Raw genomic sequence first — 17,989 nt, 5'->3', positions numbered from 1 at the left:
CCTTCTCCCACAGAGTCCAAAAGTCTGTTCTGTACATCTGTGTCTCTTTTTCTGTTTTGCATATAGGGTTATCGTTACCATCTTTCTAAATTCCATATATATGTGTTAGTATGCTGTAATGGTCTTTATCTTTTTGGCTTACTTCACTCTGTATAATGGGCTCCAGTTTCATCCATCTCATTAGAACTGATTCAAATGAATTCTTTTTAACAGCTGAGTAATATTCCAAGGTGTATATGTACCACAGTTTACAGAAACTTTTAAATCCAGTAATCTCACTCCTGGGATAGAACGTTAGGGAAGTCAGTTTAAAAAGATACATGCATAAGGAAGCTGTGGTGCATGTATCTTTTTAAATTGAGTTCCCTATCGTTCTATCCCAGGAGTGAGATTACTGGATTTAAAAGTTTCTGTTTATAACAAGTAATATAAAACTTCCTATTGTATGTTATAAATTATAATTGTCCCTTGCAAATTGTGCTTATTTTAACTTCTATTGGTTTTGTTTTCATGACTGCTTGTGATTTTTAGTAATTTAACAGTAACTGATGTGCTTTCTACATAGAACAATACAATATACATAACTAAACCAGTTTTTAAAATTTTTAAATTATATGCTACTTTTTATCTAAATAATTTTGATAGAATTTTGCATGTGTGTTTTAGAGTGAATTATTTTTACAATTACTTTAATTCTTCATTTGCTGTTCTATTGTGTGAGAATAAATATACTTCAAAATTGGAGGTATGCTTGAACTTCCATATGATCAATATTTATATTTTGTGAAAAGTAATGCATTTGAAACAAATCATTAATTATATATGAACACATTAATATAGTACAATTCACATATATGATAAATTTAAATAAATATCCAAATGAATAGATAACAAGAGTATGTTAATTACTGCAGATAGCAAGAGTAAGTTAATTACAGCATCTGAATTTAATTTTAAACTTCCCAAAATGAAATCTATCTAGAAACACTTGATCATGGAACAAAGAAATTTTTATGTTATTTTTTAGTTTATTTTTTGTGGGGCATGCATAGAATAGATTTGAAACCAAATGAGCATATATGTATTAACCTAGCTGTGAAATTTTTTACATAAAAATGTTTACCTACATTTAGTTTGATTGACATGTTATATTTGAGTACTTTATTAAAGTATACAAATTGTCATAAATATCTTATTAGTAGTCCAACTAAGAATCAAGCTTATATTATTGGAAGATTTTATAATCTTTTATGTCTGATCAAATGATATCACTGTAAATGTATTTAGTGATATTTAAATTATCTGAATGAAATGTGCATTCATAAGAAATGTCATACTCATAGGTTTAATATGTTTTAATTTTTTTGATGTGAACACCTTTTTTTGGTGAGGACACCTTTTTGGTCAACACCATTTTATCTTATGTATAACTTGTTATAAATAATAAACTTGATAGTTAATTTAAGGAACTTTGGTGATTCAAAAAGCTGTGTAAAGTTCTTTAATGGCAATTATTGCCTGCTTTAAACATTTTAATAAAACACTGTTCTTATCCTTAAAGGAAACTATAGGATGTGAGATTTTGCTAAGAAAAATTTGTGTCTCCAGCATACAACTTACATAAAGATTGAATAAAGATGGGTTTCATAGTCATAATTTGTTGAATAAGTTTATAAATAACATTAGGAAAAATTCAGTTACAGATAAAAATTATTTCTTCATATTAGCTGTTCCCGTATTTATATTTTGAGTGATGCAGTTGAGAGGTGGTGAAAAACATCTTGGTGATCGGGATAAAATAGCGACAGTGAACTTTAATCACTTTATTTATTTTTTTGAAATGTGCTTAATGGAAAGAATGAATAACTGCCTTGCTTCAAAATTAAATTCTATTGCCTTGAGTGAAAGATTTGAGTATTAGCATAACATTCTATTTATGTGAGTTATGCTGTAGTTTTTGTCATTTTTTACATTACAATGCACGAAATGCTACTGATTTATTGTTGCATTTTTAAAGGGCAATGCTCTGCTGAAACCAGAGACTGAAGGAAGATAAAAATCGTATTTGTCAAAACCTCAGCCTTGACATGGTTTATGATCACTGACTCTTGGCCCTGTTTATAGGGCTGTATTTGAAAGTAAGCTAATCTAGCGAGATCAAATACGATTGATGTTTCTATTTATTATTTTCCAATATTTCAATTTTTGTCTTCAAGACGGTTATAAGACACAAGATACAGGAAGTTATGTGGAAGTTAAAGAATGCATGGTGCTTTCCGTTTATATTATGCTTGTTTGAAGAGAACTGTTTTTTGAATATTCAACTTGGGTCCTATCAGCATCTACTATAATCAGAGTAATTTTTTAAAATACCAGATGAATTATGAATATCCTCTTCACCTGTGCCAGCAAGATGTTAAATGGTTGTATGAGGATTTGAATGCTATGGTCTAGTATATATGGTAATTATCACCAATGTGAAAAACATTTCTGCTTATAAATTGTAAGGACTTGAGACCTTGAAACTTTTATAAGATTACTTCTCAGTTGAACTGTGGGAAGCAGAGTCTAACTGAAAGTTTATTTGGCCAGATACCTGGAAACATAGGGAGTGAACTTATAGATTACTGTTCAAAAGCTTTAGAGTATGAATATGTTTATAGTTTGCATTAAAATTAATTACTTAATTCAGTTTCTTTGATTCATAGAAAGTAAGAATAATAGCTATATTTTCTTTAGTTTTTAAATAAGTTATTTATCAGTCGGTTTTTAGTAAGAATAATGCATTATTTTGATGGGCCTACAAATGAATTATACTACTTTGATATTCCATACATCACAATATAGGCAGAGCAGGAAGATATAGTAAGTGACTTGCTTATTTCAGTCATTAGCTGAGGAGGCAGAAGAACCCTCCATTAAAGAGTAGTGCAAACATCCATTAATGGTAATCTTAGAGATTAATGTGGATGAAACTGTCTAAATTACTATATCCAAGTAGGCTGATGGGGTACTTACTAGCTTTGTCATTCCACAGGGATTTTATTTCATCATTTGGATTAAGAATGAAATTAAGCCAAGATAAACTTTTATATGTATCTGAGATCCTTTACTGTGCATTGGAAAAAAAATGATTTTGTATTTATTATGGGTTAATTCCAATGGTTAGTGTTTCTTGACTTCAAAACACAATGTAAGTAAGAATAAAAATCTTTGATTAGTAAAACTCAATCTGTATTGCAACTGACCTGAATAACAGAGTGGGATGGAAGGAAGGAAGTTTATTTATTTGAGACACCCCAAGTGATAACTATGAAACACAGAGGGGGAAAGACAGTTTCATTGAGAATAAAATATTCATGTTGATAACTTACATAAGACAAAAGATGGAGTGTTTTCTGCAGGGAAATTACTTTCTTTGATGAGCTCCATTTATGCATGATGGAGTTTTAAATTTTTGAAAACCCCCTTGGTTATTTTTTCTTCCTTTCAATTCTTGTGGTTTTAATTTCAGACATAAACAGATGTAAAATTTTCTTGCTAAAAGCTTCTTACTCTGTTTAAAGTCAAATTTATGACAGGAAAAAAACCAGAATGCCTTCATACAATGACAGTGATTAGAAAATCAATATTTAAGGCATCAGTCTCATGACTTGCATGGTGAACTCCATTCGTTTTGAAACTATCCTGTGATAAAATATATCTTCATTTACTTTGCATATTTTTAACATTGTTTGAAGCATATTGTTGAGGGATGCTGAGTATTATATCTGCTAACTAGCAGCTTGAGTTTGGAAGCAATTTTTATTTGAGTGAAATCCACTATATAATCACTGACTGGTCTGCAAGCAGCATGTTAAATCCAAATATTTACTTCTTGAGAATGCAAGGCTATTGGTTTTACTTGATAATTTTATGTGGAAGCTATTTTAGAAGTTGCACTGGCAAGTAGGGAGGTGAATCTTACATACTGCTGATCACCCTAATCAAAAGAGAAGGGGAAATAGAATATTGTCATTGAGTTCCAATGGTAGAACATGAAATTAGATGGGAAAATAAATGTATTGGTTTTAGTGTGCAAACATATCTGTGTATCACAGAGTCACCATGCAGTCTGACACTCTTTGAAGGAGGTTGCCAGTATCAGCCTCACAAAGGGCTGGGATAAAAGTGGGGAGAAGAATGACTGTTGATAAGTTGATTTACATCAGCAAAACTTTCACAAAGCCTGATTGCATGCAATTGCCTGATGCATTAAGAACAAATCTTTAGGCAAGTGTCTTTAGCAACATAACCATAAACAAAGCCCTGTGAAATTACCAATTATGGTAAATAGGTACCTGCACTGGCAGAATGCCTGCGATTAGGAAGGAGGGACTCTGAACTGCTGCCTACATCATATATCAAGATAGTTTGCAAATCTGTCTCAGTGACCCAATTTTGCACTCCGTGACAGCAGGAATCTAGCTCCTAGACTCAGGCCGACATTTTCACACCTTATAATCTAGCAAAATCGAGTGATTAAAACATGTTTTTGGAAATTCAGAAAATGCTGAACAAATAAATGACTACACACATTTTTAGTATGGAGAGAGTAACTTGGAAATTTATAATACCATATGTAAAATAGATAGCCAATGGGAATTTGTTGTATGACTCAGGAAACTCAGACAGGGCCTCTGTGACAATCTAGAAGGATTGGATGGGAAGGAAATGGAAGGGGGGTTTGGGAGGGAGGGGACATGGGTGTACCCGTGGCTGATTCTTATTGATGTAATTTATATATATTATATGTATTATTTATATGAAATTATGTATATACAATTATTTATACATATATAAATAATTTCACTTATATTTTTGAATTCTCACCTAGAGTTACATAACTGAAAAGTATGTGGATTCATAGAAGAATGATTTTGAGAAATTAAAGATATTGGAATGTCTGTTCCTCTAAATATGAGATAATGGTTTTGCCAAATTGATGTGCATTTGACAAGTATTTATTGATTTTTAGTTCCCAGAGACTCAGAAACAACTGTGACTCATTTACACCCTTGAGAAGCATGCAATTAGCTGAGGTAGACAGAAAAATCTATCAGATTTTCATAGCCTAAAATGATAACTGTAAGTTAAGTGCAAGTTGCTATGCAAGTGTACTTTACTTAATCTAAGAAGTAAGAGGAAGATTTTGAACTTGGTGATGTGGAATTGAATTCTGAAGAGTAAATGAATGGAAGGCTGTGATGGGGTGTGGGAATATAAGGTGAACAAGATGGGGGGGATATGAAAAAACCATGTAACCTGAACCTTTCAGATAAGAGGATATGGAACTGATCATATGTTAAGCCACAAAGCAAGTCTCAATAAATGTAAGATTCAGATCATATCAAGCATCCTTTCTGACCACAGAAGTGTGAAACTAGTGTGAAAAGTGTGAAACTCTTCTTAATTACATGAAGAAAACAGGAAAAATCACAGATGTGGTATTGAACAACCAACGGATGAACAAAGAAATCGAAGGAGAAATAAAAAATACCTTGAGAAAAATGAAAGTAGAAAGACAACTTACCAAAATCTATTGGATTCAGCAAAAGCAGTTAAAGAGGGCAGTTCACAGTGATGGAGGCATACATCTAGAAACAAGAAAAGTCTCAAAAAAATGTAACTTCACACCTAGAGGAACTAGGAGAAAAAGGAACAAAATCCAAATTTAGTAGGAAAAAAAAAAAAAGATGAGAGTGGAAATAAAATAGAGAATAAAAAGAGAGTAGAAAAAAACCAATGAAACTTAGAGCTGATTCTTTGGAAAGATAAATTAACAGACCTTTAACTAGATTCAATAAAAGAGCATTTAAGTAAGTAAAAATCAGAATTGAAAGATAATTCACAACCATTATCAAAGAAATGCAAGAGATAATAAGATACTACTCTGAATCCTGGGCTGGGAAGATCCCCTAGAGAAGGGAAAGGCTACCCATTCCAGTATTCTGGCCTAGAGAATTCCATGGACATCCATGGGGTCGACTGAGTGACTTTCACTTTCACATGAATCATTATACACAAACAAATTGGACTAGAAATAGATAAATTTCTAGTAAAATGTGGTGTTCTAAGACTGAACCATGAAGAAATAGGAAATCAGAAAAGACTGATAATTAGGAAATCAAATCAATAGTCAAAAAATTTCCAGCAAACAAAAATCCAGGACCAAACGGCTTTACTGGTCGATTCTACAAAATATTCAAAGATTTAATGCTATCCTTCTCAAACTCTTCCTAAAAACCGAAGAGGGAATTCTTCCAAACTCCTTTTATGAGACTGGTATTACCGTGATACCAAAACCAGACAATTACACCACACAGATAGGTGCAAAAGTCCTCAATAAAATATTAGCAAATCAAATTCAACAATATATCAAAAGGATCATGTTGCTGCTAGGTTGCTTCAATCATGTCTGACTCTCTGTGACCCCATGGTCTGTATATAGCTCGCCAGGCTCCTCTTTCCAATGGATTCTCCAGGCAAGAATACTGTAGTGGCTTGCCATATCCTTCTCCAGGGGAATCTTCCTGATCCAGGGATCGAACCTGTGTCTCCTACAGCTCCTGCATTGCAGGCAAATTCTTTACTGCTGAGTTACGAGGGAAGCCCCAAGAGGATCATACACCATAATTAAGTGGGATTTACCTAGGGATATAAGAGTGGTTCAGCATCTACAAGCTAGTCAGTATGATATGCCGCATTAACAAATGAAGTTGAAAATCATATGATCATCTCAACAGATAAAGCATTTGACAAAATTCAACATCTATTTATGATAAAAACTCAGTTAAGTGGACATAGAGGAAGCATGGGCTTCCCTGGTGGCTCAGACGGTAAAGAATCCACCTGCAATGTGGGAGACCTATATTCAGTCCCTGGGTTGGGAAGATCCCTTGGAGGAGGCCATGGCAACTTGCTCCAGTATTCTTCCCTGAAGAATCCCCATGGACAGAGGAGCCTGGCGGGCTACACAGTCCATGGGGTCGCAAAGACTCAGACATGACTGAGCGACTAAGCACAGCACACAGAGGTAACATAACCTCAATGTAATAAAGACCGCACATGACAAACCCAATCGCTAACGTCATACTCAACAGTGAAAACTGAAAGCTTTCCAAGATCAGGAACCAGACCAGGATTCCCACCATTGCCAGTTTTAGTCAATATAATATTGGAAGTGCTAGCCAGAACAGTCAGGCAAGACAAAGAAATATAAAACATGCAAATTGGAAAGAAAGAAGTAAAATGTTACTGTTTGCAGACAACTTAATTTTACATAGAAAACCCTAAAAAAATCCACCAAAAAAAAATACAAGTTGCAGTTTATAAAATCAATATACAAAAATCTGTGGTGTTTTTATATAATAACTACAAATTATCAGAAAAAGAATTAAGAAAACAATCCTATTTTACAATTACATCAAAAAGAATAAAATACCTGGGAATATATTTAGCCACAGAGATGAAAGTCCTGTGCACTGAAAACTACACAACATTGATGAAATAAAGATGATACAAATAAATGGAAAAATATTGTGCTCATGGATCTGAGTAATTAACATTGTTAAAAATGTCCATGTTACCCAAAGAAATCTAGAGATTCTATGCAATCTCTATAAAAATTCCAATGGCATTTATTTTTACAGAAATAGATGAAGCAATCCTAAAAGTTTTTTGCGCCACTAAAGAGTCAGACTGGTTCCAAATAGGAAAAGGAGTACATCACAGCTGTATATTGTCACCCTGCTAATTTAATTTATATGCAGAGTACATCATGAGAAACGCTGGGCTGGAAGACGCACAGGCTAGAATCAAGATTGCCGAGGGAAATATCAATAACCTCAGATAAGCAGATGACACCACCCTTATGGCAGAAAGTGAAGAGGTACTAAAAAGCCTCTTGATGAGAGAGGAGAGTGAAAAAGTTGGCTTAAAGCTCAACATTCAGAAAACAAAGATCATGGCATCTGGTCCCATCACTTCATGGGAAATAGATGGGGAGACAGTGGAAACAGTGTCAGACTTTATTTTTGGGGGCTCCAAAATCACTGCAGATGGTGATTGCAGCCATGAAATTAAAAGACACTTACTCCTTGGAAGGAAAGTTATGACCAACCTAGATAGTATATTAAAAAGCAGAGACATTCCTTTCCCAACAAAGGTCCGTCTGGTCAAGGCTATGGTTTTTCCAGTGGTCATGTATGAATGTGAGAGTTGGACTGTGAGGAAAGCTGAGCGCCGAAAAATTGATGCTTTTGAACTGTGGTGTTGGAGAAGACTCTTGAGAGTCCCTTGGACTGCCAAGGAGATCCAACCAGTCCATCCTGACGGAGATAAGTCCTGGGTGTTCATTGGAAGGACTGATGCTGAAGCTGAAACTCCAATTCTTTGGCCACCTCATGTGAAGAGTTGACTCGTTGGAAAAGACCCTGATGCTGGGAGGGATTGGGGGCAGGAGGAGGAGGGGACGACAGAGGATGAGATGGCTGGATGGCATCACCGACTCTATGGGCATGAGTTTGAGTGAACTCCGGCAGTTGGTGATGGACAGGGAGGCCTGGCGTGCTGCGATTCATGGAGTTGCAAAGAGTCAGACACGTCTGAGCTACTGAACTGAACTGAACTGAACTGAAAGAGTCTGAAAAGTCAAAGTCATCTTAAGAAAGAACAAAACTTAAGCAACACACTCCTTAATTCCACACTGTATAACAAAGCTGTAATAATCTAAAGAGTATGGCAGTGACATAAAAACAGGCACATAGATCATTGGAATGAAATAGAGAACACAGAAATAAACCCATGCATATATGGTTAATTAAAGGATGTGAAGGAATCAAGAATATACAGTGGAAAAGGACAGTCTCTTTAATACATAATTTTGTGGAAACTGGACAGACACATGCAAAGGAATGGAATTAGACTGCTATCTTACACCATGAGCAAAACTTCACTCAAAATAAAGGCTTGAATGTAGGAAACCATAAAACTCCTAGAAGAAAACATAGGGGTAATCTCACTGACACTGGTTATGGTGATGATATTTTGGAACTGCTTCTATACATCTGAAACTGATAAAATGTTACATGACAGTTGTACCTTACTAAAAACAAAAGATAATAGAACCTACAAATAGTTCAATATTCTTTCCACAAAGCACCTGGGTAGGTAGAGAGAGCCCTAGATTGTATCCTTGCTCTGCCCAACCACTGTTTTGTGTTCTTTGCAAGCACTTAACTTCTAAGTTTAATTTCTTTACCAATAAAATATATTTAATAATACATTGCCTACTAGGGATAGTGCGAGATTTTTTTTTTTTTTTTTTTTTTTTTTGTGGTACACACAGAATTTGTTGTTCAGTTGCTCAGTTGTGTCTGACTCTTTGTGACCCCATGGTTCCTCTGTCCAAGGGATTTCCCAGGCAAGAATACTGGAGTGGGCTTCCTATTTATTCTCCAGGGGATCTTCCCATCCCAGGGATGGAACCCACATCTGCATTGGCAGGCAGATTCTTTACCACTGAGCCACCAGGGAAGCCCATATATAGAAGAGGGATTGAATAAATAGAATTTAAAGAAATTATAATTATCAACAATGACCTTAGCCAAAGGTTCCTAATCTTGACTGCATATTGGAATACTTTTGGAAGCTTCCAGAAAGCATTTTAAAAATGCTGATGTTTGTATCTTATCCTTAAAGATTCTGACTTAACTGGGTGTGATATAGTCTGGATATGAAACTTAAAGGAGAATACAGGGAAATCTGAGAAAGAGTAAGTATCAGTAACAAAAGAGGAAATAAGTGGGCAAGTGTAGTCTTCTGCAGAGGAGGCTTTATTAGTCTCCCAGTGTACTGAAGAATGGGTTTCCTACATTCCCTAGAACAGAAAAGCTTCTGCTGCTAAGTGTGTTTAAGAAGTATTTCCAAATTTCATCTGTTCCAGAGTAGATGACTTTTGGGAAGCTAACCAGCAGAGGCAAAGTTTCTGCTTTTTAGACATTTCTTCTATGCATCAATTCTCTTTATATTTGTGATAGAATAGGTGATAATTTTTATTCCTTGTAATGGTATAGAAGAAGTATAGAAGAGATGATGAAGATATCTAACATTAAGAGTGAAGTTTCTTAGAATTCATTGAAGTACTTCTATCTAGTCTATCTAATTAGCAGACATCCCCAAAAGAGACTGAGGCCCTCCTTTGAAGATGTGAAATACAGCAAAAACATTCTTGCCTAAGCCTTTAACCATACGTTTGATGACTGGCAATGACATTTTTAACTATGTTAGGAGAAATAGAAATAGGCTGAATTACAGAAAAAAGAATTGTAAATACTTACTAGGGAAAGTGCAAGCTCAGGTTGAGTCTTACAACAACTTACTCCTTTTTTTCCCCTGCCTATCACAAATAAGCCCTGCTATTCTAGCCTGGTTACCACAAAAGAGATTGCATGGCAGAATTATGTTCTCTAATATTGAACATCAAAGAAAAACCAAAAAGAAGCAAAATTGTTTTAATAGATTCAGATCCCTAAGCTCTACATATTATTTTTTTTACATGAAGAACAACTGTGATGATAGTTTGATTCTGTAAATATAATACATTGTATTATAGTTTTGTGACTACTATCTGGAACCTCCAGATAAATGAACTCTTTTACCCATATATTGTTTTTCCAATGAAAATACTTCAGGCTAATTGGAAAATAATTAACTGCATTTATTTTCTCCCCAGTGATATTACAAAAATATTTCCCTGGGAAACATATAATTGCTGAAATATTTCCCACTTAAAATCATTCTGGTTGCTTTGTACCATTCTTAGGATAGAAGTACTTGAAATCTCATCATCATTTAAAGAGATTTTATTAAAGATCTTTAACTCAATGCATACTAAGCAACACCTATAAGGTATTTTAGGAATGAAAATTAAGGGCCAGACTATACTTTGAACATATAAAAATAATCATTTGTGAAATGTATCCATTTTTGCTCTTCATCACATAAAATTCACATACTTGAAACTTGTCTATGAATGCTGTTTTTATTTTTGTACTCAGCATTTATACAAGATCTCATTACTGTCTGACACTTCCTTCAGCTTCTCAAGTGGACTGTTCTTGTTGGTGTTTCATGTAAACCAACTATTTCATGTAAACAAATTCAGTGATCACTTTTCAGTACCTGTCTTATTTGACTCTCATCAGCATTTGATACAGTTGAGTCCTTTTTTAAGATGTCCTCTTTGTTGATGTCCACCATAAAAGAACACCTGTAGTTGAACAAATTGGGCATTTGCATATTGGTATAGGAGAGAGGCAGTGTACCATGAGGAACTGTGTGTGTGAGTGCTCAGTTGTGTCTGGCTCTTTGTAGCCCCATGGACTGTAGCCTATCAGACTCCTCTGTCCATGGAACTTTCCAGGCAAGAATTCTGCAATGGGTTGCCATTTCCTTCTCCAATGAGAAACTGTGGGGCATCTTAATAAGAGTGTGATGAGAAGTTCTTCTTTTTTTTTTTAATTAATTAATTAATTTATTTTTTTATTAGTTGGAGGCTAATTACTTCACAACATTTCAGTGGGTTTTGTCATACAAGTTCTTGTTATACGTTGTGGGCTTGTGTTAGGTGATTTGGAGGAAGATTCAAGGAAATGAAATCTGTTCTAGACTGATTGCTTTCAGGGAGCAATGGGGTTTTATGGCTGTGAATGGTAATACCTTTTATTTTGTAGGTAGAATAGAGTGAGTCTAAAACTATAATTCATGAAGTAGCAGTTGCTATTAGTTGGAAACTGGGAATGTTAGAAATAGTTGTAGTTTTCATAGAGTTCTTACATTTGTCTGTGTTCAGACACAGTCAAAGAATCTTCTTGATTTTGTCTCACTCCATCATGGTTATATAGTGACCTTGTTCTATGAAACTGTCCATATTCAACAGAAAAACATCGTGGCCTAGGTATCTCCTAGCTGATGTTTGTCAGGATTGCCTTTTTCTTTCTAAAGATCATGGTATCATATTTTCTGGTTTCCTTCTATCACTTTACCTGTTCCCTTTCAGTCTTCCTCACAGTATCTTCTACCATATAATGTTTCATTCCTAGAGTTTCCATGGCATTATATCTGAAACATCTTTTATATTATCCTTTATTTTCTATGCAGTTTCATTCTTTTTTATGACTTTATTTATTATCTGATTTCTTTAGACGAACCAGTTAGCACCTAAAAGATGGGTTGGAAAACTATAGCCTATAGGTCAAATGTAACTGAAGTCTATTTTTGCCCTGATATAAGATGATTTTTTATTGGTTTAAGTAGTTAGAACAGATTCAAAAATGAATAATATTTTACAATGCACGAAAATTATATAAAATTCAAATTACAGGGTGTAAACAAAAAACAATAAAGAACATTGCTGACCGCCCGGTTCTACAAGGATTACGTCATCAGTCACTGCAGCAGTCCACTCACAGTGCAACTTGAGAGGAACTCATGAAAAACAGGATAAAGCTCTCTGTACTCTGGGTAAGCAGGTTCTTAGACAGATGTATATTTCAGGAAGAATTTTAATGAAGCCAGATTCTTGCATCTTCCCATACATGAAAAAGCACTAAAGTCATTAACTTGAGATATCTGTTCCTTGTGAATAGCAGTAATCTTTTACCAAGGGTACTGTATGCTCGACTGCATGTATTTCCTAGCCATCATATATAAACTGGCTTCTTCCCAATGTCTTCAGAGCAGTTTCCTCACAGCTACTGAGCAGCTGTCTCCTGAGCTACATTCCTTTCTTTTGATCAAATATAGTTTTCTTTTTTTATTTAAAAAAAATTATTATTATTTTTTTGCTACACTGTGTGGCTTGTGAGATCTTAGTTCCTCAACCAGGGATTGAACCAGGCCTCCTGCATTGGAAGTGCAGAGTCTTAACCACTGGACTGCCAGGTCCCTATAATCCTTTCTTAAGAAGATCCCTGAATAAAACTTAAACTTACAACTCTCAGGTTGTACATTTTTCTGTAAGTCAGTTGGTGTCCAGAGATAAACTTTTATTGAAATCCAGACATGTTCATTTGTTAGTTGTTTGCTATGGCTACTTTCTTGTTATAAGAACAGTGTTGAGCAGTTGCAGTAGAGAAAGCCAAAATTATTTAGCAGTTGTGTGACTGAGCATGCACACATGTCCCTTTATAGAAATAGTTTGCCAACCCCTGCTCTAAAATCATGCATTTACCCAAAATGTAAGAATTTTTCAGTTGAATATTTTAGTTATCTTTAAATATTTAAAAGTGAAATTTTTATCACCTCCAATCCATACCGATGCCTGTGCAGTTGGTATATGGGTCTTAATATATGGGGCCACTGTCCACACAGTTACTGAAACCAGAGACCAGACATCATCCTTACCTCTCCTCTAGCTTGTGTTTCTAGTCCTTCTGAAAATCCACTGTTTCTACTTCCTGATTATATCACAGACAGGTATTTCTGCCATCATTCTATATCATACTCTCACCGCCTTGTGACTGGTCTACGCAAGCAGCCTTCTTATTGGTTTCCCACTTACGTCACTCTAACTCCCTAAGCCATTATATTTTCTCTCATTATGCATAGTCTGCTTTTTCTTTTTAAATCATAGTGATTACCTTAATTTTAAGTGAATATTTGGGTTTAAATTCTACATATTTATTTACTTATTTCTTATTTATCCAAATAAACTCTAAGAAAGTGAATTCATATTGCCTTTTTGTTCAATAGTGGATATAAACACTTTGAACAGTGATTGGTATGGAGTCAAAGGTCAATAAGTATTTTTTTAACCAGTGACCAACTTGCTTAAAGACCATGTGGATAGAAGTACCGTTACCCACCCTCTACATGGGATTCCCTGGTGGCTCAGTGGTAAAAAAATCCACCTGCTAATGCAGGAAACTCAGATTCAATCCCTGGGTCGGGAGAAGGAAATGGCAACCCACTACAGTATTCTTGCCTGGGAAATCCCATGGACAGAGGAGCCTAGTGGTCTGCAGTCCATGGGGTTGTGAAGAGTTGGGCATGACTTAGTGACTAAACAACAAAAACACCCCTACATGCACATGATCTGTTTCTAAGGGAAAAAATGTAGTCTTACATATTCAATTGAGGAGTATATACATGTTCATCAGTTAAGTATGCATCATTTTTAAATTCTATCCACATGGTCTTTAAGCAAGAGGTTGTTTGCTCTGGGAAGGACGAGGTGATGCTGATTTTATCTTGAATTTTAAGAATTTAAACTTGGTCAGCTTGTGTTGGTGGTGGTGATAGTGGTAATGGTGACCTTTTTCCTTGCAAAAATGAAACAAGCAATTCACTTGCATCACTCTTACTACTCGAGCGATCTCAGAGTACACTAATCATTTACTTGATGATTTGTTGTCAAGCAGCAGAGGCCTTTCTTTTACACAGGAAAGAACTATCCAGTTATTTTTATGTGGATTTTAAAGAGGCACTTGTCCTCCAAAATATACCAAAATAGGAATGTAGACTAACTGTAGATAAGCACCATTTTTGTGTATTCAGAAACTGGGAGAAACTGCAGAATGCATGAGTTAGGTTTGAGGTAGAACCAGCATAATGAGAGTGGCCACAGGATATGGCATGAAGAAGACCGCTTGAGAATGGTTTTGTGAAGTTACCGGGAAGGAGGCCAGACTGCAGGACCTTACAGATAAACTACCTGATAAGAGCAAAGGCGGCGAGTTGGCAGTAGAAGGGAAAACAGAAACGGGATGGTAGACAGATGGAGAATCAAATACAGCAGGAAGCGAGAGGGAACGTTCTCTGTGTTTGAAGGCAGAAGAAAAGGAATCACTACTGTGGAAAAAAAATTCAATTTGGCAGAGAGTGAGGAAAACATAAGAACCGTACACTAAGAACCTTAAGTGTCTTCCCAAGTTTTGCATAATAATTTGTATTTAAAAAATGTTTTTACATGATTTACATCATATGACCCTCACAAAAACTGTGTACATCTGAGTAAATCGAGACAGGTGGTTCTATTCCCATTTCCCAGATTAGGAAACAGAAGCTCAGTTCCTAGGGTCATGCAGTGGGTAAGGAACATAAGGGAGAGCAGAAGTGTCCTTACACCTACATTTTTATACTTTCCACCACAGCATGCTGACAGTGTGATGCTAATCTTTAAACAGGAGATCAAAATCTGCTCTGAGGAAGGGAAGTATTTAAGGCAGTGATCCAAAAGAAGTTGTTGCTTTCCCCACCCACTCACTTAAACTATTAGCACATTTAAGTGAGTTTCAGTAAGTCAGAAGTGTGGAAAGAGATGATTCATGAAGAAGTACGTGTAGCACTGATTTATTTTTCACATTATTGGACATACACCATGTACCAAGTGTTGGAGATACAATGGTGAGTAGAAATTGTCAGAGTCCCAGTCTTAATGAAGTTCGTTTGCTAGTGGAAAGGATCAACTTTTGATCAAGTAACAGAATTAAATATTTGAGTAGAAAGTCAAATATGAAATGGTGTCGAGATTGCTATGAAAGATTGTTACATTGGGCCTCATTGAGCCCACAGGGAGAGATGTTTGCTTAATGAGAGGATAACAATTGATCTAAACTTTAAAGAAGGAATAGGATTGAAAAATCTGAGGGAGAGTGGTACTGGAACCTTTTAGGAAGGCTTTTACATAGAAAGAAGTGAAAGGTTCTGGTTTGACCAGGAAAATTGTATCTTGCTAATGTTTGTTTGGCCTGAATTATAACCAACATATAAGATTCTCTCTTTATTCTAAATAGTTATGTAATGATGTGTGCATGCTTGCTAACACACTTGAGTCGTGTCCTACTCTTTGTGACCCAATGGACTGTAGCCTGCCAGGCTCCTCTGTGCCTAGGATTCTCCAGGCAAGAATACTGGAGTTGGTTTCTATGCCCTCCTCCAGGGGATCTTCCCAACCCAGGGATTGAACTCGAGTCTCTTACGTGTCCTGCATTGGCAGGCAGTTTCTTTTACCATTAGTACCACCTGGGAAGCCCATAAAAAGAAAGTGATATTCAACCATATAATTCTGATTCAATATTTTTTTTTCAAATGATGACTTAAAAATAGAGAAAAATGACTGTTGTAAAATATTAATTTCTGGTAGACATATATATATGTATGTTTATGTATATAAAATAGTAGACTATGTGTAATGGTGTACAATAATATTCTTGCAAAGGTCTCAAATAGTGTCTTGGACATGATAGGTAGTTATGAAATGATAATTAGCTAATTCTTTCAACCTATATTTATTGAAAACCCAGTAAGTATAATATGTATAAACAACATGCTGAATGCTACTGTGAGCAATTTATCCTCTCTTTGACCAAGGAAGGGTCAGGGTGTGTTATAAAGGAATTCTTCTTGCCATGAAAAATCCATTACCATATATGTTTGATGTACTTATAATCTCTAGATTTATGCTTTATTTGCCTTAGCCTTAGGTAGGTAGAGTAGGACAAAGCCATTCTTGCAGAGCTATGATGATGAAAATGTTCCTTATCTGTGTTGTCCCATTGGCAGTCATTAGCTACATGTGGCTATTGAGCACTTGGAATGTGGCTAGTGCAACAGAGAATTAAATCTTAATTTATGTAATTTTAATAAATTATAATTTAAAAAGCTACATGCAACTAGTAGCAACTGTAGTGAAGTGACACTTCAGAGGGATTCAATAAAAGACTTTGAGTTCCCACTGCAATACTTTTGATACATTTGACATGAACTTGATATTTCTTGTATCTGGTGGACTGGATATAATTGAAAGAGATGTTTTCTTTGTGTGAGGGAGAACTTATCTTAAGGTAACAGTGTAGGTGTGAACAGAAGCTCATTTTCCCAACTCACTTGGGGAATAACTGAACTTGTTTATATCAAAAAAAATCTGCCAAAACATGTAGATAGAACTACACAGGTGATTTCTTTCAGTGACCCAAAAGAGTCAAAGTAAAAAATTTTCTTTATGTTTACCATTTGAGCAACAGCCACTTATGAAGAGACAGAAACTATAAAAATAAACAAAATAAAATTAGTTGTATAAAAAAACACTAAAAAACCTAGTAATCATATATAGGAAGCAGAGTAGGGGATTGATCTGTGGCCAGTCAACTCATTTGTCTCCATTATATCCAATATTTATAGTTTCTAAGAGACGTCCTTTCCGTCTAAAATATTTTATTTGAATATGAATGCCCACAATTAAATATGTTTATTCAAAAGCTAGAAAAAGAGTATATATAGTGAAAAATGTATTTATCTTCCCTGTTTGTTTGATAACTGTCTAGTACTACTGCTTAGAGACTTTGTGTGTATGTGCTCAGTCGTGTCCAACTGTTTTAAACTCATGGACTGTAGCCAGTTAGGCTCCTCTGTTCATGAAATTTTTCAGGCAAGCTTACTGGAGTGGGTTGCCATTTCCTTCTCCAGGGATCTTCCCAACCCAGGGATCTGATCCACATTTCCCTGCATTGACAAGAAGATTCTTTACCACTGAGCCACCCTATCAATTTTCTTTTTCTTCAAAATTTTGGATATTCAGTTTACTCCTTCAGCATATTTACTGAGTGTGTGTTATATGCTAGGCCTTGTTGTAAGTGCTGGCTTCAGTTCAGTTCAGTTGCTCAGTCGTGTCCAAGTCTTTGCGACCCCATGGACTGCTCACGCCAGGCCTCCCTGTCCATCACCAGCTCCTGGAATTTACTCAAACTCATGTCCATTGAGTTGCTGATGCCATCCAACCATCTCATCCTCTGTTGTCTCCTTGTCCACCTGCCTTCAATCTTTGCCAGCACCAGGGTCTTTTCAGATGAGTCAGTTCTTCGCTTCAGGTGGCCAAAGTATTGGAATTTCAGCTTCAGCATCAGTCTTTCCAAAAAATATTCAGGACTGATTTCTTTTAGGATGGACT

The sequence above is a fragment of the Cervus canadensis genome, chromosome 1 (assembly GCF_019320065.1).
Source record: "Cervus canadensis isolate Bull #8, Minnesota chromosome 1, ASM1932006v1, whole genome shotgun sequence".
NCBI classification, from domain to species: domain Eukaryota; kingdom Metazoa; phylum Chordata; class Mammalia; order Artiodactyla; family Cervidae; genus Cervus; species Cervus canadensis.
The sequence above is the reverse complement of the archived record's forward strand: the minus strand, read 5'-3'. Positions refer to the sequence as shown.